Source organism: Pyrgilauda ruficollis, unplaced genomic scaffold (genome assembly GCF_017590135.1).
Source record: "Pyrgilauda ruficollis isolate IOZ18807 unplaced genomic scaffold, ASM1759013v1 scaffold20, whole genome shotgun sequence".
NCBI lineage: Eukaryota > Metazoa > Chordata > Aves > Passeriformes > Passeridae > Pyrgilauda > Pyrgilauda ruficollis.
Genome location: NW_024519207.1, coordinates 9,203,607 through 9,228,048, shown reverse-complemented (window position 1 = coordinate 9,228,048; position 24,442 = coordinate 9,203,607).

Here is a 24,442-nt window from a genome sequence, read left to right as displayed (position 1 = left end):
ACTTAAAAAAATTTTCCTACCTTTTTAAGACAATATTATGTTTAGGTTGGAGGCCTTATCAATGTTATTCCTGACAGTACCTTTCCATGTCTTCATATGCCAGATTTCTTTTCCATCCTAGCAAAAGTGATCTTCTTATTTATTATTTAAAACTCTATTTCTAACCAGTCCTCTTCTTGGAGCTTAGCTTATGGCTGGACTTTTTTCGATGGGGATTCCCAGTGCACAACCCTTGTTCATGAAATGATCAAAGTTGGTTATGCCTTCTGTTTTCATTTGGGAATGCAAACAGCCCTGTTTTATTTGAGATAAAGGTGGGGCCCTGTGCAAATACCCCAGTGGTACCAGATAATCAAAACAATAGCAGTCACCAGCAGGACATTTGAAATACATACCAGTGTGGAGATATTTTCTCAGGTTTTGTGTTTCTAAGGGTATGGGACCTTGTGACACAGAAGCAAAAGCTGAGAGAAAGGAGGAAAGAAACAGTCTAGTAAGGAAGGAAAGGGACATGTTTTCAGTAGCTGGATAAAAAACTAGAGTAAACTCTGAATGGGTTATTTTTGAAGCTGAATGTTACCTAGTGTTGGGAAGAGAGGAGGGAATAGTTTTACTCAAAGTGACCTTGCAGCTGTGAATGCTAAAAATGTCACTGTGGGAAAACCTATTTTTTTTATGCCTAATGTTGTCCAAACTCTCCCTGTTTTGAGAAGTAGAAAGTAGAATTCCTGCAGAGAGAGAACACACTCTCACAGCTATGACTGGAACTTTTGTTATAGTGAGGTGCAGAGTGCCCCTCATCCACCTCTGCTGCCCTCCAGGACAAGCTGAGCCTAGCCGAGCCAGTGTGTCCCTGTGTGTCTCTGCTTCCTGGAGTTGTCAGACAGGTAATGAAATAAATCTGCTCTTTGTGTTTCTGCTGGGGTTTGATGGTTGCCTTTGGTTACCTGTGTTTGTCGATATACACACCTTCCGAGAGCTGGAGGCTCTTAGCAAGAGATATGCCTTGTCTGATTCCAGTTGAGCTCAAGAAAACCAGTATGCCAAATTTGTTGTAGAAAAAGAAGGTTGAATCAAATATATCTGAAACATCGATATGTTCCTCTAGTTGATTTTCTCTTCCCCAAAGCAGTGTAAAATTAGATTAATTGATCAAGTCAAATAATCTAATGGTATGCAGGGGAGTAGAACAGTTGGCCTTGGCCTAAAAGCACAGATGAAAACAGTAGATTCCAGCAAATACTGATTTTTTGCCTCTTTCTTCGGTCACTTTTGCACTTGAGAGGCCTGTGGGCTCTATTGTCATTCCACTGTCTAACCACTCACTAGTTGCACTGGTGGCAATATATTTTTGTAGGTCAAAGTGATCCTCCACATGTGTTTTACTGCACTAAACCTGAGGGATTACATTTGATCTTTTTTTTTTTTTCTTTTTCCTAGCTGCTATTATCTTTCTTAGATTATCCCTGTGCTTCTTATCAGCAAAAAACTTGGGCATTGTTCCTCATGGTATACCCTGATGAGGGCAATAGATGCAAAGATTTCGAATGTCAAATTCTTCATTATTGAAACACTTGAAAAGCCTCATTAGTAAGAAACAAAACAGAAACACCTATATCCATTTTACTTATCCGTGTCATCAGTGACAGTTCAGAAAGACAAACATGTTTCCCCTCTCTTACTGGCATCATTCAAATCATAAAGCTTGAAGGAAAACAAATGCAAATAAATACATGAAACCCACTGAAATATTTAATTATGGCTTTAGCCTAACATGCCAGCTGAATTTGAGCCAGCAGTGTGCCCTGGAGGCCAAGAATGCCAGTGGCATCCTAGATGGTATCAGAAATAGTGTGGCCAGCAGGACCAGGGCAGTGATTGTCCCCCTGTACTTGGCAGTGGCGAGTCCACACCTCGAGTCCCATGTTCAGTTTTTAGCTCCTCGCTGCAAAAAAGACATCCAGGAGCTGGAGTGAGTCCAGAGAAGGACAATTCAGCTGGGAAAAGGTCTGGAACACAAGTCCTATAAGGAGCAGCTGAGGGAGCTGAGGGTGTTTAGCCTGGAGAAAAGGGGAGGCCTTTTTGCTCTCTACAAATATCTGAAAAGAGGTTGTAGCTAGGCGGGAGTAGGTCTCTTCTCCCAGGTAAAAAGTGAGAGGACCAGAGGAAATGGACTCAAGTTGCTCCAGAGGAGGTTTAGATTGGATACTAAGAAAAACACTTTTTCAATGAAAGGGATGTCAAACACTGGAACAGACTTCCCAGGAAGCTGGTTACATCAAGAATCCCTGAAGATGTTTAAAAGACATGTAGATGTGTCACTTAGGGACACGATTTAGTGGTGGACTTGGCAATATTAGGTTTATGGTTGAAACTGAGGATCTTAAAGGTAAAAAATGTCTATGATTCTGTGATTCTATGTCTTGCAACATTATTCAGTACTAAGTAATGCCAGGAAATACTTGGCAACACCCTATTTTTTTCAATGACTTCCAGTGTTCCTTGAAAACTGAAGTAAAATATCTGTATTATTTCCATAGGAGCTAAGATAAATAACCTTTCAAGAGCATTTCAAAAGGAGAAGAAAGATTTAATTACTCCTTTTTGATCTAAAACCAGAAAATAATTTGTCTAAAACTGAGGAGTACACATATGAAACCCTCACAGATCATCTTATGTGTAGTGCATGTGCAAAAACTACTTCTAGGTTATTAAAACCTTTAATTACTGTGGTCGTGTTTTTTGGTTTTGTGTGTTTTTTTGTTTTTTTTTTTTTAATTCAGCAAAGCACTATCTACAAGCTATTGGGTAAACAGTTGTCTGCAACATGTAAAAAATACAACTGGTAAACAATAAATACAACTGCACAGATATCTGTACTCTGAGATGAAAGAAACTACTGTGAGTGCAGAACTGCTACCACACTCCCCACAGTCTCATTCTCACTTGTTTCTATGGAATACATGTGTGGTTGGCTGGCAAGTCACTTGATTGCAATGTGGGAAGTGTCTAAGTTCAAAGGTAGTATTGCATCTCTATTTTCCCTTTGGAGATTTTTTTCTTCCTTACCAGTCTTTTTCTTGTTTCTACTTTTTATTTTTTGAAATGAAACATTATAGCTCTTTTTTTCAAACAAACTTTTTCATTTCACATTTTGCTGTACATTTTCCCCGCAGAGGATTAGAAGATGGTTGAAATAACTTGAAAATAAAGCCAAATATTAAGCTGAATTTTTGTTGTTGGTTTCTCAAGTGAATTAAAAACAAAAAAAAAAAAAAAAAAAAAAAGAAAACCATCCAGGGTTCACACAATTCTACTTGAAAGGAGTTTTTAGTGATTGTAGAGATGCATATGAATAAGCATATAGTACATAACTCATGCAGTAAACTCATGCCAGATGAAATGCCAATAACATTTGGGTTAATGCAGCTCGTTATGCCTGTGTGCTCTCAAGGCCTTCTGAGATCTTGTGTCATGCTTTTGATTTGCTCCACCTGGGCTCATGACTTACTTTCCAGTTGTTCTGTCATTTGCATCACTCTTTTTTTTTTTCTGCATAGCTGCAAGTAAGTGAAACCACTTGTGCCCATGAGGAGACACATTTATTCTTTTATTGAAATGTGTCCTGTTTTATGTTTTAGCACTAGAAATATGACACGGTTTCTGTTTATTTTTATGCAAATGTTTTAGGTGCAAGTGTTTTGTTATTTATTTTGCTGCCTCTTGAGCACTACATGCTAATAGCAAATCAATTCTTTCTCCTAGCTTTCTTTTATTCAGATGTTTGTTCGGGGTTTCTATTGCAATGGAAGAGTTAGAGGATGCTTAATTTTTTTTACACTGCCTAGTTTAAGTACAAATTCTTCAAAGTGAATGTTTCTACTACAGTAGTAAAGACTGGATTGTGAGATGTGTTTGGAAAAGCAATTCTTGCACCTGCATTTGCTATAGGTAACCCCAGCCTGATGTATCAGCTGAGCTGATGGGGAGCATGCTGGGGAATGCAAAATAGGCTGAAGAAGGTATGGGACAAAATAGATTAGAAAATGCAGCATTTTGTTATTTTGAGTCTGACTGTACTGAGAGCCAAGGAAATGTGTGTTCTGTCCATCTGTAAAGCTAATCAAGTAAGATGAAATGGCATTAGTTTTACACAGGAATATTATAATTACAATAGCATCAACAGCAAGAACAGCAGCAGCAATAATAATAATAATAATAATAATAATAATAATAATGAAGGATGTAATTAAATTCTTTGCGAAGCTTATGCTGGGTAAAAAAAATCACAGATTTAAACTGACTACATTTATTTACAATATTTTCTTTCACATCCTTCTCTACTTTTAATATCACAAAACCTCAATTCTTTTAGTAGGATGTTGCTACTGCTGCTTTATTTTGAGCTTTTCAAAGGATTTATTATTGAAAATTAATTTTAGATAGGAAATGCAGCTCCTTTCTAGCCATCAAAACTACCTTTATGAAATTAAGCAACAAATAAGAATAAACTTTGAACTAAATATATAATAAAAAAGTCTGTTCCTCTTATATTCACATCTTATATTTTTACTTTTAATGTTATCTGGCTTTCTAACTTGGTTTTAATCTGCTTTTCAGGGTTGATCTCAGCAACATCACTGTGTTAGAACTTGTGCAGGCAGCTATGACAGAACCCTGATAACTGGTCTCTTTTCATGCTTGATGACAGGTACTGATTCCTGGTCCATCTTCTACTAAGACAGTAGAGTCCATTGACTTCAGCTCAGCTCAGTTAGGCTGAGCTGCTAGTGGCCAGTCATATCAGCCACTGATTTATTGTTGCTCTGCACTTTTCTCAGATGCAGCTTAAATTGGATCATCCAAAAGCATCTTAGACTGGATGTGTTGGCTAAAGCCCATTGCAGCACTCACAGAAGCCCTCTGGATGGGAAGGCACTTACAGGTATATCAGGGGGTTGGTGCCTTTGTACTGAGGAAGGTTTCAATGTTTAATTTGTATCATTGCTTAGTTGGCTCATAGTGAGCCTGAGAATCCTTAACTATTTATCCCTACAGCATCTCTGAGAGCTAGGGAATTGCTTTTCTCACTGTTTTACAGCTAGAGAGCCGAAATGTGCTGCTAACCAACTTTCCCAAGGTCACATCAGAAATCTGCAGTGCAGAAGGAAGCTGGCTAGAGCCCTAACCTCTACCAGTGTGATCCTCTCTCTACCAGATACAAAGCAAGAACAAACTAAAACCTAAGCCTCAGAGGGAGTTTTTCAGGATGTTTGGCAGCATGTTGTATTTCTAACTGTTTCTATTAGTTAAAGTTTTTCCTTTACACTTAACCTAGATGTTCTCTGCTGCAGCATAAGCCTGTTAGTTCTGTCCTCATTGACTAAGGAGAATTATTTGTCCCTATCCTCTTTATAGTAACTCAATGTATTTGTAGAATTGTCATGCTTCCCTTCAATGTTCTTTTGTTTAGTCTGAACATGCCCAGTTCACTTAACCTTTTCCCACAGATCTTATTTTATCTTTTTTGTTGCTCTCCTCTGAACTCTTTCCAATTTGTCTGCCTTTTTGAAAATGTTGTGCCCAAAACTAAACGCAGTAACCCAACAGTGGCTTAATCAGTGTCAAAAAAACTGTAATCCCCAGGAACAATAAATCAGGTAAGGAAGGCAAGAGACTGGCATGCCTGGTTGGGGAACTGCAGGTCAAACTAAAGGAAAAGAACAAATGCACAGGCAGTGGAAACAAGGACAGGTAACCTGGAAAGAAGGAACGGCATAGAGATGAAATTTGGTTGGGTAGGGGTGGGGTGAGGAAGCCCAAGGTAAAGCTCGAACCAAACCTGGCAAGGGACAAAAGAAAAACAAGAAGGGCTTCCAACAGTATGTGAGCCCAAAAGAGAAGGTCAAAGAAGGTCTACTGCCCCTGATAAACAGTGCTGGTGAACAGGTAGTAACAGATGAGGAGAAGGCTGAAGAACTCAACTGGGGGAGCACAGGCCCTCCCACTGTAAGTAAACATCATGTTCATGGCCACCTAGAGAACCTGAATAAGTTTATGGAACCCAATGAAATGCATTCCAGAGTTCTGGGGGAAATGGCTGATGTATTTGCCAGCCTGCATCCTATGATATTTAAAAACCCATGGTAGTCAAGGGAAAGCCCCAAGTGACTGGAAAAATGGAAACGTACCTATCTTTAAAAAGGATTGAAATGAAGACTCTAGGAACTACTGACCTGTCAGCTTCCCAACTGTCCCTGGGAAGACCATGGGACAGATCCTCCTAGAAGCTTTGCTGAGGCACATGGAGGACAGGGAGGTGATTCAGGACAGCCAGCCAGCAGGTCAAGTCCTGCCTGACCAATTCATTGACCTTCTGAGATGGGGTGACTGCATCAGTGGACAAAGGAAGGTGGCTACAGGTGTAATTTATCTGGTCTTCTGTAAGCCTTTGACAGAATCCCTGACAATGTCCTTCTCTCTAAATTGGAGAGAGATTGGTTCAATGGGTGGACTATTAGATGGAAAGTTGCTACCCAGAGTGGTTAACCAGAGCCACATCATCTACTATGGTTACATACAGGGGATAGCAGCCAACAATCCAGAGTCCCAATGGCACCAGTGACAAGTGGTGTCTCTCAGGGACCAGTGTTATTTAATAACTTCAGTAATGACATAGATGAAGGGACCAAGTACACCCTAAGCAAATTTGCAGATGACTCCAAGCTGAGCAGTGAAGTTGGCACACCTGAAGAACAGAATTCCATCCAGAGGGACCTGGACAAGCTCAAGAACAGTGCCAAAAGGAATCTCATGAGGTTTAACCTCCAGTGTCAGCACAGGCTGGGGTATGCACAGGTGGAGATCAGCCCCACTTAGAAGGACCTGGAGGAGCTTCTGGGTGAGAGGCTGGACATGACCCAGCCATGTGCACTCACAGCCCAGAACAGAAAGCCATTTTGCTGCATCCAAAGCAGTGTGGGCAGCAGGGTGAGGGAGGGGATCGTGACCCTCTGCTCTGCTCTGGTGAGACCCCACCTGGAACACTGCATTCAGCTCTGGGGTCCTCAGCACAGTACCTGCTAGAGTGAGTCCAATAGAGGGCCACCAAGTTGATTTGAAGGCTGGAGCACCTCTTCTGTGAGGAAAGGCTGGGAGAATTTTGTTTGCTCAGACTGGAAAAGAGAAGACTTCCATGTGATCTGTTTGTGGCCTTCCAGTACCTGAAGGGAGCCTACAAGAAATGCCAAAAGGAATCTCATGAGGTTTAACCTCCAGTGTCAGCACAGGCTGGGGTATGCACAGGTGGAGATCAGCCCCACTTAGAAGGACCTGGAGGAGCTTCTGGGTGAGAGGCTGGACATGACCCAGCCATGTGCACTCACAGCCCAGAACAGAAAGCCATTTTGCTGCATCCAAAGCAGTGTAGGCAGCAGGGTGAGGGAGGGGATCGTGACCCTCTGCTCTGCTCTGGTGAGACCCCACCTGGAACACTGCATTCAGCTCTGGGGTCCTCAGCACAGTACCTGCTAGAGTGAGTCCAATAGAGGGCCACCAAGGTGATTTGAAGGCTGGAGCACCTCTTCTGTGAGGAAAGGCTGGGAGAATTTTGTTTGCTCAGACTGGAAAAGAGAAGACTTCCATGTGGTCTGTTTGTGGCCTTCCAGTACCTGAAGGGAGCCTACAAGAAAGATGGAGAGAGAATATTTACGATGGTATGTAGTGACAGGACAAGAGGGAAAAGTTTTTACTAAGAAAGAGAGCAGTTTTGATTAGATACTAATAAGAAATGTTTTATTATGAGGGTGGTGAGGCACTGGAACAGGTTGCCCAGAGAAGTTGTGGATGCACCATGTCTAGCAGTGTCCAAGGCCAGGCTGGATGGTGCAATGGTCTAGTGAAAAGTGTCCCTGCCTGTTGTTTCACCTGCCCATGACAGAGGGGATTGGAACTAGATGATCTTTGAGGTTCTTTCCAACCAAAGCCATTCTATCTTTATATAACTATATAAAACCCCAAAATAATTACCTTGCTTGTTTTACATGTGATGTGTCTATTATCACAATTCAATATAAAACTTGTCTTTGTTTAAAGTGTGCTATTGTGATTGTATTTAGTCTTTACTTTACAACAAAGCCAATACTTTTCATGTAGCATTATTCTTGCTAACATGCTATTATTTTCCATACCCACTGACTTGGTAAATATACTTCACTTATCCTTATTACTGTTACTACTTGCTGTCTCTGACTAGTCTGAATTGGAGTAAGTCTTGTAAATTAAGGTGGGTAGGGTCCATTCAGATTTGAGTGGACTACAAAGCACCTGAGAGTGGATGGAAAAGAGAAGTTTGTGGAATTTTTGAATTACTGCTGTTTCACTAGCATATTACTGAGTTGTGGCCTCTGTTTTAAATCCATTATAATGTTCTTTTTTCAAATGTCCCTGCTAAAGAGCTAACAATTCCTTGATTTTTCTAAACAAGACCCATGACTGTAAGAAGCTTCGACAAAAATGTCTTTGTCTTTTTTTTCTTCTTGACCAGTAGCAGCGTCTCTGCCAAAAAATGTAGGGATAAGAAAGAAACATCAAAACAATGCTGTTTTAGATTGGGGATTTTTGGTGCGAATCTCTCAATGGTCACTGATACCATCCTACAGTGGACTTGTCTTTATTGAATCACATTTCATGTATTTTCAACAAAGGTAATCTCTTAAACACATCAGGGTCATATATGGTAAATATGCCATTCCATGTCTATTTTACAAATATATATAATAGTTATAAAATCTTTGTCCAGTTTTAATTACTATGGTAGCTTAATTTGTGTCATGTGTCTGTCTTTTAACCTGTGGTTAGTCATTACACAGCTGCCAGTTCTCTGTCTTCTAAACATTTGTGTTTTTCTATGGTGTACCAGTCCATAATAGTTCAGCCTTGAAAGTTGCTGCATGAATTAATAGTTCCCCCTGGTGACAGCTGGTATACAGTGATTTACATTTCTCAGCATTTACCCAGATTTTAATTTATTTTCTCAAAATATTGAAGATTAATATTTCAGTTATTAACCTAAATATGAAAGGACAGCCTGCTCAATGCTGAATGTAAATATCTTGAGCTCATATCAGCTATTATGGAAAAAAAATCCTAGTCAGATATTAGAAAACTAAGCTCCAAGAGAGCTGCTGAGACAATGTAAACCAAACATCTTTGAGTGACATATTTGCCTCCATCGTTCACAAAAGGCCACAGCCTCAGCCAGTTTCTAATCACGCTGTACTTTAACATGAGGCACTGTAACTCAGAGTAGAGGGAGAAGGCAGTTTGTTAAGAACTATAAATCAAAACACTCTATATCACATTACAGTTGATTTAGCATTCTTTTGTTCGAGGCTGCTAACTGACACTCATCTAGCTGGGCCCTCATGAAAAGAGAATGTGTAACTGTGTTAATTATATTCCAGTTATTGCCTACTGACCTTTAACATCTTGGGAAAAACAGAGAAGTAATATTTCCTTCATCTTCAGTTAAAGTGCGCTTTGCCGTCACAATGTCTCCAGTAACTACCTTGTGTTTTAGTATTTCGGAAACTCAGCAGACAGTGTGGTGTATTTGGAGAGTTGGATCCGATGTTAAGGAAGAGCAGCCAGAGCATTTGCAGAGATCTAGGTGATAAGGACCACATAAGGCTGATTTAGATAGCATTTTGAGTAATTTATGCTGTAACAAAAGAAAGCCCATAACAGGGTGGTCGCTTGGACCCCCTTCATTGGCATGGCTGAAGTTTTGCTCCTAGTCCAGTTTATTCCTTTTTGTCTTTATCACCAGATAAAGCACAGTCGCTTTTAGCTGCCTGGACTGAACAAGACTATGGAAAGCAGTATATCACTACATATACTCTTGCCCAACAACAGTGTATAGTGTTGGAGTGTCTCAATGCTGCATCACAGTCCAGGATTTAACAGGAGAAAATTCCGTGTGAGATGCTGTGTCTGTTCCTTCTGTGCATAATTTACTGGGAACTTAAACTATGGACCTGTTTAACTCTCTTAACATCAGAGTTTCTAGGCGAACAACTAAATCAGCTACAGTGCTTGCAGTGCTCTGCATTGCAGGCAGACTTTATGATTTATGAAATTTAAAATGTTTTTTTCAAAGACATAGCTTTTATAACGCTTGTCAAGAATGTTGTCAAAGATTACAATTTTATTATTTGGTATAATAAAAACTTCTTTTTTTTCTTTTTCTTTCTTTCTTTCTTTCTTTCTTTCTTTCTTTTTTTTTTTTTTTTTTTAAGACATAAACCTTTCGAAGTGTTGCTAATTCATTAACTGAAAATTTTAGAGAGCTGCTCTGGCTGGCCAAGGTAATACATTAGTGAATTTTCCAGCACTGCTCTGGGGCAGTGATATTTCTTGGGTAGCAGTGTGGTAAGCTGCTGGCAGCAGGAGAGCAGGAACAGGGAGGAAGGACTTACACTGTCTCATTTGTAGCCCACTTTTTTAAAATCAGGGTTGCATGGAGCAAAGTTCCTTGTTTCACCCAGATGATAATTTTCAGTGCTAAGTTCCCATTATATTTTTGAGCATATTATATTTTTATCCTAGTATTTTGGTTTATATTCAAAGTATCAGAACAAATTCCAATTTCTTTAATTAAAATGACAGATATACATCAAACACCCAAGGTAATTTTTAAAGATGACAGATTTCGTTTATGTAGTCTAGTTAACCATTCTAGTCTTTGAATATTGCTGTTAGGAGGAAGGAAAATATACAAATTTTAATTTCTTACTGAAATTTGGACTTTGAAAAGATAATAAAAGAAAATTCTTCAGTAACTGTAGCACTTTATGCCATAAAATTTCATTAGATATAATTAAACCTGTCATGTTTAAAAACTCTGTGCCCAGCTTCAGATATCTTTGTTCTCCCATTCCTCCTCCACTGATGTTTCTTCCTCTCATTTCTTGCATAGTGTCTAGGGCAAAATTTCCCAAAATTTACTAGTCAGTACTTGCATCAGGAGCACACTACTTGCTCACAGTATAACTTCTCAGTGTAATACTTACTGACCTCCATATCAAATATTTGCTACAAAACCAGTAGGAAAAATACTTTGATGCAATTATTCTACCCTGTTTTGTTGTAATGCAATTAGATTATTTAAGGATCTTTCAGAGGAAATTACTTTCCAGCCTGCTTAAATCCAAGAAATTATTCCCTCTAATAAAGGTGTGAATATTGGCAAAATAATGAAGCCATTTTTTCCTTGAAATTTAGATTATAAAAATAAGCAAAAAGAAAATATTTTTCAGTGGAAATGATTTGTGTTTTGAAAAACTCCACAGACCCTGTAGTCCTACTTTTTCTGAGCTCACTACTGGTTATTTATGTTTGTGTTACTCAGTGTAGTTGTCATCCAAGCTTGTGTTGCCTGTGTAATATGTATTAAGAGAAATGTGAAAAAAAGTCCAATCTCTCTGATTTTCTCCTAAAATGTAGAAAAGTCCAGTTTTCCACAAACTACAGAAAAATACTGTTTGCTTCTCCAGCAACTCCAAGACATGAAACTCCCCGTGGCCTTAACCCAGAGGTACTTGTCTTTCATTGCAGGGTGCTACTCTTCCTTCTAAGGCTGCTTCTATTTTTTTGTCAGTCACTGTTTAAAACTTAATCACTCTTCCTGTTTAAGACAGTTACCCTAATGCAAAAATAACCAGTCATTCCAATCTTAAAAAAAATCAGTTTGTTTCTTGAACTATATTTCATATCTTCCATTGTTCTATCCCTTTTCTTCCCCACATCCACCTCCTCCACCTTTCCCCAATACATGAATCACTTTCTTGTAAATTATCACTGCTGTTTGTCACTCAGCCTAACCCTGAGAGAATATTACCCCTATTAGAAATGTATGCATTTTACAGAGCTATTTGGGAACAACGTGATAAATAAAAGAAAATGGATATTTTTACCACAACCTGCCTGCAGAATTCTCTTTCCATTGCAGATGTATGATAAAACACATTGCAATCAATGGAGTTTTTTTCAGTCTAGTTATTCTTTGCAAGTGATAGATATTATTATTATTATTATTAATGTTCATTATTTTAATTTTTGTTGTTGTTATTGCTATGAATATTATTAGGAAAAACAGTTTTAATATTTTTCTATGCAATTTAAGTAACAAAGCAAAAGTGTCTTGTTTCTATCACAGAAGAACTCCCCTTTTTTATTGTAGTGTTTTACTGTTTTACATTATAAATATATCATAAACAGCTTTTAAGGTCAAGCAGAAAGGAAGATTTTCTTTTCCAAACATCTGTCAGCAACCACATGGAAGAGAAAACAGTACCAGCATAATTTAGGGTGTTTTCACTTGGTGAAAAATTTTCCTTGGACGCTATGTCAGGACACATACTTTAAGTAAAACTTTTTCCAAGTGCTTTATCTTAACACTGTATGACTTTGCTTCTCTTACACTAATATTTTTCATTTTCCTTATAGTATGAGGCTACAAATATGTCAGAAAAGGATCATAAATGTTATTTATTCTTCTGGCATCCAGGCCTCATTGAGATAAGAGTGAGCAGTTGCCACTCTGCAGATGGCAAGAAAACTGGTTATAGGTTTTTGTGTACCTGGATGTCATTGATGGCTGTGCTGGAACACAACAAGCTAGGAGGAAGCATTAGGTTTGGCAGGCAGAGCGTGGTTTGACACGTGTCCTTTTCTGTCAGGGGCTGCCACAGGGCAGTAATAAGCATATGTATCCAAGGACTAAAAAATAATTTTCAGTTCCCTCCTCCCATCCCCCCCTTTGCATTTAGCATAAACATACAATGAAGCTGTTGGTTCTGTTGAGTCAGAAAAAGAAAAATTTTTGAAGAATATTAAATCTGAACTGATTCAGTATAAATGCTCTTGGATCCTTCAGTAAAATATGCCTAAGCTGTGCTGGAATTATCTCCTTGGTTAGGAAAGACAAGCAAATATAATATATAAAATCATAAAATCCTATTCATTGCAAAGCAATGTATCTGAAGGGAAGCAAATTTCTGCAAAGAAAGTAGGCTTTAAGCTCAATAGGAAAACTCTGACACTAACCAAAATCTGCATGTCTGCAAATCCATAACCGTGTCACCTGGCCAACCCAATGAGGGACCCGGGAACCCAGTGAAAACTGAAAGCATTCTGAAACTGAAATCCTGTCAGATAACATCAAGATCTGTAAAGGCACAACATACGTAAAGGGGGACCTCTTCTCAGTCTAGTGGTGAAAAACAGCATAGGTAGATTTCAGCGCACAAAGTCCACTTACTCGGTAAGTTATGCCTTTTCCAACTTCATTGGAAGATATGAGATATATGGCTTCTTCCAATTAGCCTTTTTAAAGAATTCTTTCTCTTCTTATAAGAATTTTATAGTTACATTACCATATCTGCGTAAGCCTGCTTAATTGCATTTGTAAAAGTAAACAGCTCTAGAGGGGAATTTGGAGCCTTTTAGGGTAGGTCACAGGAGTTACTTCTGAAGGCCTTTTTTACCTTTAACTGGGAAGAAACCTGGCTAAAGACTTAAATGTTTACATTCTGTATGTTAAAATGCATGAATCCCAACCTTCATGTCTCTTACATGCTGAAACCGTCATAGCTGAAATACTGTTGCTTATAATTTTATTGTAAATAAGGCATATAAAAAGATTATGTGGGGTCTACAGAAGCCACTTCTGCTTATACAGCAGGTTGCATATATAGCAGTGTGGTTATATTGCCAATGTTCTGTTTATTGAAAAAAAATTATATTATTATATTGCTTCATATTTCTGCTTGTCTTCTGAAAGAAAATAGTGGATTATGGTGCCAAAGGAACCTTCTACTGATGCAGAAAATTGTGAGATATCACCACCATACAAATGGTAGTACAGGACAAGGTCAAATTAATAAATAAGAAATCGCTTGTGAGGTAAAGAAGACTTGTATTTTTCTGTAGAGACGTGTTGGTATATTATCTCTCCATAAAAATTGGACTTTCCTGGAATTGATTACAACAAATACATTTATTCTATAATAAAAAGAAGTGATGAGAAAGCTACATTTTCAGAGCTGAATGAGAACTCTATGCAGACAACTTGCAATAGAAGCATACAGTATAGTAGTATAGTAATAACATAGTATAATAGTATGCACAGTAATTTAGGAAACTGGTTCTGATATTTAACTGACTTTACACCTTCTAGAGAGTGTCAGCTTTATCCCCTGTTTTCAGTCATGGGGCTGCTGGTTATAGCTTTATAGCAAGGTGTGATTATCTAGAGTTGCTATATATCTAATAATCTATATCTAATAAAGAAAAGAAGTTCAGGATTTTTTAGCAATGTGTCTTCAGTCTGAAGTGATTTCAGAATCTCGTTTAGCTGTAAATAAAAGCTTGTGTGAAAGTAAGTAGTTTTAAATTCTTTTGCTTTTAAAATTTAGAGGATATGGGGGAAAATTTATGTCATGGGAGAGAATTTCCTGAATCATCTGCAGTTCAATGCCTGTGGATTCCACTTGAACTATAGAAGAGTCAGCTGCAGACTAAATCTGTTGCCAGACTTGGCTTCTCCTGCAAATATTGTTTGTGTGAATAAGGAAGTGTTCAAGGAACCAGTCTGGTCCAGATTTTACTTGTTCTTGATTTTTGGTGCTTGATCAAAATGTCTACACCACCAATTTCTTATTTAGTGGTTATTTAGTGGTCCTTTATTTTCACATTTTTTCTATTTTGATGTAAAGATCCACTACGGAATATTCAGTTCTCTAAAAGCTCAAATTTCTTTCTGGAAATCCTCTGCTCATTACTGAGTAGCTAGATAGTTAGGATGGATTTCTGTTTACATAAAAATAAGCTGAATGTATTTATTAATGTACAACCTGACAGCAGAAGATTTCATATCACAGAATCATAGAATGAATCCGGTTGGAAAATAACTTTGAGGTCATCAAACCCAACCTATGACTTAATAGCAACTTGTCAACTTGACCATGGCACTAAGTGCCATATCCAGTCCCTCCTTAAACATCTCCAGAGACTGACTCTACCATCTCCCAGGGTAGCCTGTTCTAATATCTAATCTCTCTTTCTGCAAAGAAATTCTTCCTTATGTCCAGCCTAGACCACCCCTGGTGCAGCTCGAGGCTGTGTCCTCTCCTGTCACTACTTGCCTATGAGAAGAGACTGACCCTCATGTGGCTACAATCTCCTTTCAGGCAGTTGTAGAGAAGAGAGATAAGGTCTTCCCTGAGCCTCATTTTCTCCAGGCTAAACAAGCCCAGCTCCCTCAGCTGCTCCTCACAGGACTCCCTCTCTAGACTCTTTACCACCTTCATGTCCCTTCTCTGGACTTGCTCCAGCACCTCAATGTCCTTCCTGAATTGAAGGTCCAGAACTGAGCACAGGACTTGAGCAGTGGCATCATCCATGCTGAGAACAGGGGAGCAGTCACTGCCCTGCTCCTGCTGGCCATGCTATTGCTGACACAGGCCAGGATGCCATTGGCGTTCTTGGCCACCTGGGCACACAGCTGGTTCATGTCCAACTTAGTGTTGACCAGCACCCCCAGGTCCTTTTCTGCTGGGCAGCATTCCAGCCACCTTCTGTATGTTTTGTGACTTTGTTTTTTTAAGTTCCAGCTCCTTTCTAAAGCACAACAAAAAGTAAGTAGCTGAACATCAGCATTTTTCATAAAAACTTATTTTTTAGGCTTGTCAACAGTTTATATTGAGTTCTGTACTGTTATTTACTTTCCTAGCCTTCTACATAAGATTGGAAGCAACGAAAAGCACAAGTTCTGATACTTTTTTTTTTTTATTATGGTATGTAAGAAGTGCTTTTTAAAGCAAACTCATCTTTTATTTATCTCGCCAAAAAAATAGCCAGATTTCTGAAGAGTTCAGCAGTGAATATGCTGAGCTTTGGAAAAAAAAAATGTACATCTTGCAGCTCTGGACAAAAAGTTACGATAAGAGTCACCCACTCACTTCAAAATATGGCCTGTAATATGTTGTGGTAGGCATTTAATCAGTTTGGTTAGATCAGTTTCTGTTGTAATGTATCAGTTTTGCCACTGAATTCACCTGGTTGAGGATTGTACTTTGACTGGTACTGTTTTACTATACTTGAATTAAAAAAAAGTCTTGTTTAATGCTTGATGATGAAGAAATATTTAGTCTGTGGGATATTGAGGCTTTTCTTCCAGCACACTGATTACAGATCTTTAGTAGAGGTGGTGGGTAAATGCCCCACAGTCTTTCATGCAGCAGACACACATGCTCTTAACTTGTTCTGATGTCATCCTCTTTGGAGGAAGTCCCTGGAAAAACACTGATGCAAAAGATATGTTAAAAAAATCAATGACAAAATGTCACTGAGAATCGAACTCGTGTAAAGGTCCTTAGAGTGGTGGAATATAAAGTGAAAGAGATGCTGTCACTCTGCTTTTATCTCTTTGATCCCATGTTCAAGACTAGTATAGGCCTGCAGCAGTGCTTAAACTATAGCACAAGAGCAGCTATTGACCATAGCACTATTGTGAACCTAATACCATTTATTGGACTTAGCTTTTACTGATTTTGAACACTGACAAGATTTCTGTAAAGATAGATCTAGTAAAGGTTTCATTTGTATTTCTCAGGAAATTCCCCTAATTCTCAAAACAACAACAATAACAACAACAGCGACAATAACAACAACAACAACAACAACAAAACCAATCAACCCACCAACTAACCACACAAATTAAAATAAAATCTCACCCACAAATGTTGAAGAGTATATACAGGAGTTTGTAATAGACATGACAGAAAAGGGGAAAATTTATTTACATTTTCTAATTTATTTCCATAACATGACTGGAAATAGCAAAGATAAATAATAGTAATTCACCTTCTGATGCATAGAGATATTACTAGTATTATTCAGCCTGGAAATGTGTATTTTAAAAGAAAATATTCTGTTTTAAAAATGTATGGATTTTATTTTTCCCAAAACTCATTAAAAAGAAAAGAGACTAATTGCAGAATACATAGATTGGTCTTTCCAAAGAGCTACTTTGGTCTCTGTTCTCTGATGATAAATTATGTCTATGGTTTGGTATCTAGGTCAGCTTCAAGTCAGTGGTAACACTTGAGTATTAACATGATTCTGTATCTTAATTTCAGGAGAAACAAGCCATCAACTTTTCAATTGCAGGTTTCATCCCTTAAGCGAAATTAACTCGAAGTGAACACATCATGGTGAAATGGTCTTGCCAAGGCATAATGAAGTATCAGAATAACACATACTGGAGCCAAGTTTTGCCTTATGCAGTACTGGAATCTTAAGCCATGGGGGGAACCCAGAAAAATTTTGGACTTCTTTTCCTAACCTAGTTTGAAATGAAGTTTCCAGCTAAGGATTTGTGAGTTAAAATGAAGAGGCATGAATTATTTCCTGCCACATTTTTCTGTTACTTGTCTATAAGCAAATCATGATTTTATGAACCTCAAGTTGCACTGAATAAGCAGTGGCAAAGAATAAGTCTCTTCCCATTCATAAGTACAGCTTTCCAAATTGTGGATATATGTCTGCTTCTGCATTGGAGGTGGGGGAAAGTTGATGACTTGATTTTTATGTATAAAATATTTTTATGTATAAAATATAAACATAAAAATTGAGTGACTAAGCATGTGTTAGCTATGAGACATGGATGATCCTTGAAAAATATACATTTGACTAATTTTCTGACCTGTACTGAGTTTACTTTTTCTACTTTCTATGCTTTACATTGTTAGATTATAAAATTCAGTGATATTGATAAAGACTAGAACAGTGTGGTGTTGACTGAGGCAATGAAAACTTTTAAAGGTTTGTCTTATATCTCAAGTGTTTCCTCCTTTTGATTCAATTTAACATGGGAAAACACACATATCCTGAGCATACTTACCTTTAAAAATAGATATTTTTCTGTATAGCAGCAAAAGAAAAAGTAACATGAACTGTATTCTACACAGAGATGTGTATGTATTCCAGTCTGCAGTTCATACAAGTGTACTGTAAAAAAGCGCAGCTGAAAATCACCAGTCACTTAAAATGTCATAGTCTAGAGTATGCCTGAGTTGTGCTGTCAGTATGGGAAATGAATTCAAATAATAGGTGCCATTACTGTAGCATGAAACTATTAGTTAAAGTTCACGGTGCTTGACTGGATCACTTAAACCTTTATTAGAAAAAAAAATGAAATTTTGAATGTTCTTATTTTCTTCCTTAATTTGAGCAGGGGCTCAAAGCTTAACCACAAACATCTGGAAATAAGTTCCAGTGCTGTGCTCCTGGTTCAAGTTTGAAAGAACAGAAGGCAAAACTCCCTGAGCAAGGTGCTAACTAGTATCGCGGGGGTGTCAAACTTGATTTGAAGTAGATTGACGTGTCATTATTCCTCACATTCCAGCTTCCTTTTTAATGATCTGCACCTGAGCTCTAGTGTGTATTTTGTGACACTTATTAGCAATCTACAGGTCTGAGAGAACTGTTGTTTATCCATCTCTCACCTGTTAAAATGTTAACAAGACGAGACGTGCCACAGTGTCTGGTGCCAGCTGAAGGTCATGGATGGAATGAAGAAGCCCCTGACATCTGTCTCTCGCAGTGGGCTTTGCACTGTGCTTCACTGAGAACAGCAGGCTGGGCGATTTCTCACCATTAATATCAATGGGTCCTGAATGCCGTCTACCGGCACACATTCCTCAGCTCCAGGAGTGGAAGTGTGCAGCTATTAACACACCTCATTCACATCTGAATTAAGAATGTTGAAACGGTTCCACATGGCAGATAAACCAAAGAAGTCATTAGGCTTATTCTTGTCCACATGCGCTCCAGTGCCTGATGGCAACAGCCCCCCACTGTTTTAAATCAAGACTGAGACTCAAGGCTCCTGAGTATCAATCAACATGGACTAATCTTCTCTTGCTCTTATTTTTCTGCTTCAGTACAACTAGGTCTCATTGAGTAAATAATTTATTTTTATTTCCATGCTGCAAGATATTCATTATTCTCTAGTATTAATGGCATTTGCATTTTGGAAAATGGTCATACCATTTCAATTAGAAGTTTTTTAGGATGGAATAGATGATGCTCATGTAAAAAAGTTTTAAATCATAGAATCAGATTTTGTGTTGAAAGGAACCTTAAAGATCATCTAGTCCTGAATCCAATCCACTGCCATAGGCAAGCATGCCACTCAATACTCCCTCTCCTCTCCTCTCCTCTCCTCTCCCTGTGAATCTGTCTGCTCCCCTTCTCTTCCTTTTCTTCTATCTTATTTTCCTTCTTGTTCTTTCTTTATTTTAATATTTTCTATGTAGTGGCTTCTTTTTCTGTGTTTTTATTTTGCCTTTTTTTGTTTGGTTGGTTGGTTTGGGTTTTTTGGTTGTTGGTTTTTCTTTATTTTTATTTTTTTTTCTACTAGTAACATTTTCTTCCTTTTGAAAATCATTCAGACATTTTAGTGCATGCTGGGCTGTCACAGACACTAACAGCTTGCTGAAAAACCCTTCCATTTCTTATGGAGCACATGAAACGATGCTGTTTAGCAGAGACAGTGGAAACAAGGTGTGCAGTCCTTTCAGTTTTTATTTATGGCAGTGGGGAGCGTATTGCTGGAGGTACTAAGAACAGATTTACTTTCTGAAAGAGTCAAATTTGTCTCAATTGTCTCTGGATGGAAACCCATCTATCCCAATAGCCATGGAAACAGCTCTTCTGATCCCCTGCTACTTTGTGTTCTGAAATATTCGTCTGTTTCATGAATGGTTAAACAACTTCATTCTTAATCTCATTAGTATAAGGCTCTCACGCAACACCCACTGAAAACAGCTGAATGGCATTCCTGAATTTGAGTAGATTTTAGTTCTGACACTAACAAATGTCCCACTGGCTTAGCCTTTCAAAAGGCAGACAAATGAAAAATAACTTTAAACACTTCTATCAAAAATAAATACCATTTGTTTTCGGAGGTCTGATTCTCAGAGGTTCCCATTGATGTAGGCTATAGCAGGCTTTGGAATATGACATATTTTTATAGGGTTGTTTCTTTTAAAGCCAACTTCAAAACATTTTTTTTTGTTTGTTTGTTTTGGGGGCTCATGGCTATTTAGAACAATCTCCCAACATCTTGCAAGTTACAGCTGCAGTCCTAAGTACAGTAGTGGGCAATAAATAGGAAAGATTAAGTATTCTGTAGCTGGGTTAGAGCAGAACAACAGCAAGAGACTGCTGCATTCTTTCAAAACAAACAAAAAACCTAATTGGAAAAATTCATTTATATATTCTCTTACGTTAGATGGGGCCACTGAGTGAAACATTCACTGATGAATTACTCCTCTAATCTGTGGAGGGAAACCAGCTACTGGTGAATTAGAGTCCTGGAACAGAGCCATGAGAACTAAATGGCTAAAAATGAAAACAGGCAAACATTTGAAGAGTATTCTACAGAACACAGATCTTTCAACACCTCCCCCTTTCCATGGCTAATTCATTGTCATGGAAACTGAATTTATCAAAATGTTCTTGTTCACTCCTAGTGACCCAGTGAGTCAACTTACAGAGCTGGTGAATGGTAACTCAGGCTGAAGCAATTTTTACAAATGATATGCAGCAGTTCATAAGTCAGTAAATTTTGAATGGCATCATTGTACTTCCCAAGTAGTTTTCCCTAGTCTCAAAAGACTCTTTCTGTCTGCAAGCTGGAGATGTCTGAAACACCTACTAATAAGTTAGCATGGGTGGTATGTATGACTATAGATCCTTTTCCCCCCCTCTGCTCTCCTTTAATGTTTTTCTTCTTACCCTGTGAATTGATGCTAAAATTTTGTTGTTTGTGTCATTTCTTTACTTGATACATTTTTCACAGCATTTTCCTCTGTTGCTATGTAGCCCAAGGATGCAAAAATCCTTCATCACCTCATGACAAACATCTCTTCTTATCTGTTACTGAAGATAGGTGTTGACTACCAAGCACAACGACTACTGTATGCAGCCAGCTCTGCCAAATCCAAAATAACCCTGGAACTCTGAGTGTTTTCACCATGTCTCAGAAGGTGGGGTTGCTTGTATTTCTTCATCACACATGAAAATTGTCATATAACTATTTGGAAGGTTTTTCACCTGCCATGTCACTTTCAAATTCTGTCAAGGTTGATTTTTCTTTTATTTTCTGTTAGCAATTAGTGAATTGTTGTCATGGAAACCATACTTCACATGATTCTTGAACTTAAATGGCTGAATGTGATCAGCACCCTTCATTCTTTAGCCTTAGCAGTTAAAGACTTCTTTGTGTGTGTGATCTTTATTACAGAATCACATAAAATATCTATAAACACACAAAATAACAGCAGAAGGCTACATCAATTAAAATGGAGTATTCAATAATTCATTCTTTAATTAAAGCTCTTCCTTTTCCTATTGCTGTAACCTTTCAAGTGTTAAAGCAGATATAAAAGCTAATAATTTGTATGAAGTATCTTTCCTAATTAGCAGTTTGTGAAACAATAATGAAGAAAAACAAAAAATGGATATTTAAATCCTTTTGCTTTTACTCTTAATGCAATGAATAGAAACAAATATACTTTAGAGAAAATATTTTCTAGAAGATAAGTCTGTATCTGTGGATAGTATGCATTCATGTACACAAAAAGGGATACACTTGTTTCAGCTTTTTGTTAGTAAATAGATGAAATTACTTTGGAAAAAGGGAAGGATATGTCCCAATATAAGCTCAATAAAAGACACATTTGAATTTGTTCATCCACTAATTTTTTTTAAACTCCAAATCAAAGTCTTAAAACTTTATTACAGAGGCTGTATTTTTCAATAGAAACTACACCAAAGGATTAATATATTGCATTTTTTTTTCATGTGAGTGGGGTTTCCACCATTTAGAAATATTCCAGAAATATTGCTTCATCATAAAGATCTGTGATCATTGAAGAATTTCTAGATCTATTGCTCTAATAGTAGTGGCAGAGTAAGCTGAAGCAGGTCAATATAAAGACTTGTGTGAAGTCTACTATTCCAGATCCTAATCCCATTCCAAGTTATCTAGATATTTCTATTTTTGTGTGCATGTGTGTGTGTGTATGTATGCACATGTATAAACACATTTTATTCAGAAAAACAGTTCTACATATAAGAGTTATGCAGACATAACTACAGTATTTTAAATTCACTGTTTGTACTGGTTCAATTTCTTTGTCTCGATAAATGGTTCGTGTGGTTGCATGTTCATGTCCTTGTCTGACTTGAAAATGCTGAATGGTCCATAATCAATAAGAGTTCAAGCTATTTGAACTTTGTAAGAAATTATAAGAATCAGACCTGGGCATGTGAAATTGTAAATGTCACTAATGAATGCTAACCAGTAGACAGTGATTTTTGAAGACTTTCCTGGTGTTTGATGCATGGAAAGAGTCAGTCTTGAAAGGACACTGTACTTATTAAGCTTTTCAAATGCCTTTTCGGAAAACTAGAACTAAACTAAACTATTGGTTAATATAGCTGTCAGAGAAAAATATAGTCCAAAAGAATCTGAATTCAATGTTATTCAATGTTATTTCCCCCTATATCTCCTCTCATATACTGAAGACTCATTACTTGGATTCAATAATTTTACACAGTAAAGATATCTGTTTGCTTTCAGTTATACAAAACCAAATAGAAATTATTTTAGCATGAATTTGCTGTGTTCAGAGGTTACTTACAAAGAAGCAATTGTGAAGTGTTTTAGTGGAAAAGTGTGCAAGTATTAATATAGCATGTTATAATAACATCAAACATTTAACTGAATGCTTTTTTTGTGAAAAAGGAAGAAAAAATGGGCTAAATTGTCTATTTCGTATACTTGGGATAGTAAATATATCTGCCGTAAAGCACCATAGTTATAAAATTTAACCTGTTTGCTGAATATTTTGGTTAAACTTTGAGAGAACAGGTAAATATTTCATATTTACCTCTGTCTACCTCATATTTACTCTCTGTCTCTGTGCTCACTCAAGTTCTAGGAAATCAAAGCAATTATTCTGAAAACCAGGTGAAAAGCAGTGTGAAGCCACAATTTATCTCATATTAAGACTGAATTCCATTGAAATCCATGTTATCACACCAAGTATGGCATTTCCGAGTAAATTGTGAATGTGGGCTTTAAGCTCTTTTTTAACTGTTCTCCTGTGTTAATGCGTCAGATTATTTTTAATTCTTATTTCTCTAGAATATGTCTTTCAATTACCATCTTCTCCTAAAATTTGTTAGAAATACAATCTACACTTTAAACTTTTAAAATCAAAAAACTAGTATCAATAATTGTATTAGCCCTTTATACATACACGTTCTTTCCTGAACACCTGCAGTACATATTGGTTTTCTAAAGATTTGAGTTTAACTAACACTTATTACTAGTTGCACAATGTATTTGTTTTCACAAATGTGTGAAATTCTATCTGGGTTGGTTGTTTTTTTGTTTGTTTGTTTTTTTTTTTTTTTTCCATTAATTTTTTACAGAACAAAAAGCATCAAATTACTAGTTTGTACTGGAGTGAAACATTTGACCTTGCATTTGTACGGGGTCAAATAGTTCTACAGAACTGTTGTTGTTATTAAAGCAATATTTTAAAGAGAATATTATGGAAATAAAACTACCGAACATGATTCTTCAATATGTACAATGAGGAAAAAAGTTACTCCTTAAAATCAGATGTAAATGTAATTTAAAATTATGAAGTTAAAAACCAGATGATTTTCTTTGTTGCCCAGGATTCCTGTGGGGTATTATTTCAGTCTTGTATTCTTTTTAACTTTTTTATACTTGGAAAGACAATGGAATATGACAGGTTCTTTGACAGTTTGCTAACACAAATTAACCTCATTTATGGGAAAACTGGTTGTGCGTGAACATCTACTTTTGCAGTGCTTTTCAAGACTATCTCTAAATTGCTGAATTTCTGGGAGGTCTGCTGCCTAAATTTTAAGCATTCTGCTGAGTAACAGCATTTATAATGTAACATGCATCTTATGATAGGCCTGCATATTGATGATTCTATAATATTTGTAGAGGAAAAAGAAGAAATAAAACATGCTTGATATGTTCTTTCAAACTAATGAAAATTCATTGCTGCTTTGCATATGATTTCATCAGGTAAGAGAGTGGGGTATTTGACCATGGTTTATTCTTTAATTCATAAAGAACCAAATCTTAAGAGATTTGTGGTGGGAATTTCTGTCATAGAAATGATATTAGTCTAAGGGAAATATGTAAGATAGTATTTTTTTCTTTCTAGCCTAAAAAATGAATAAATGATTGTTCCCATGAACAAGGAGAATACAGGAGAATCTGACCTAAATATAACCCCTTTACAAATACTGGTAACCAAAA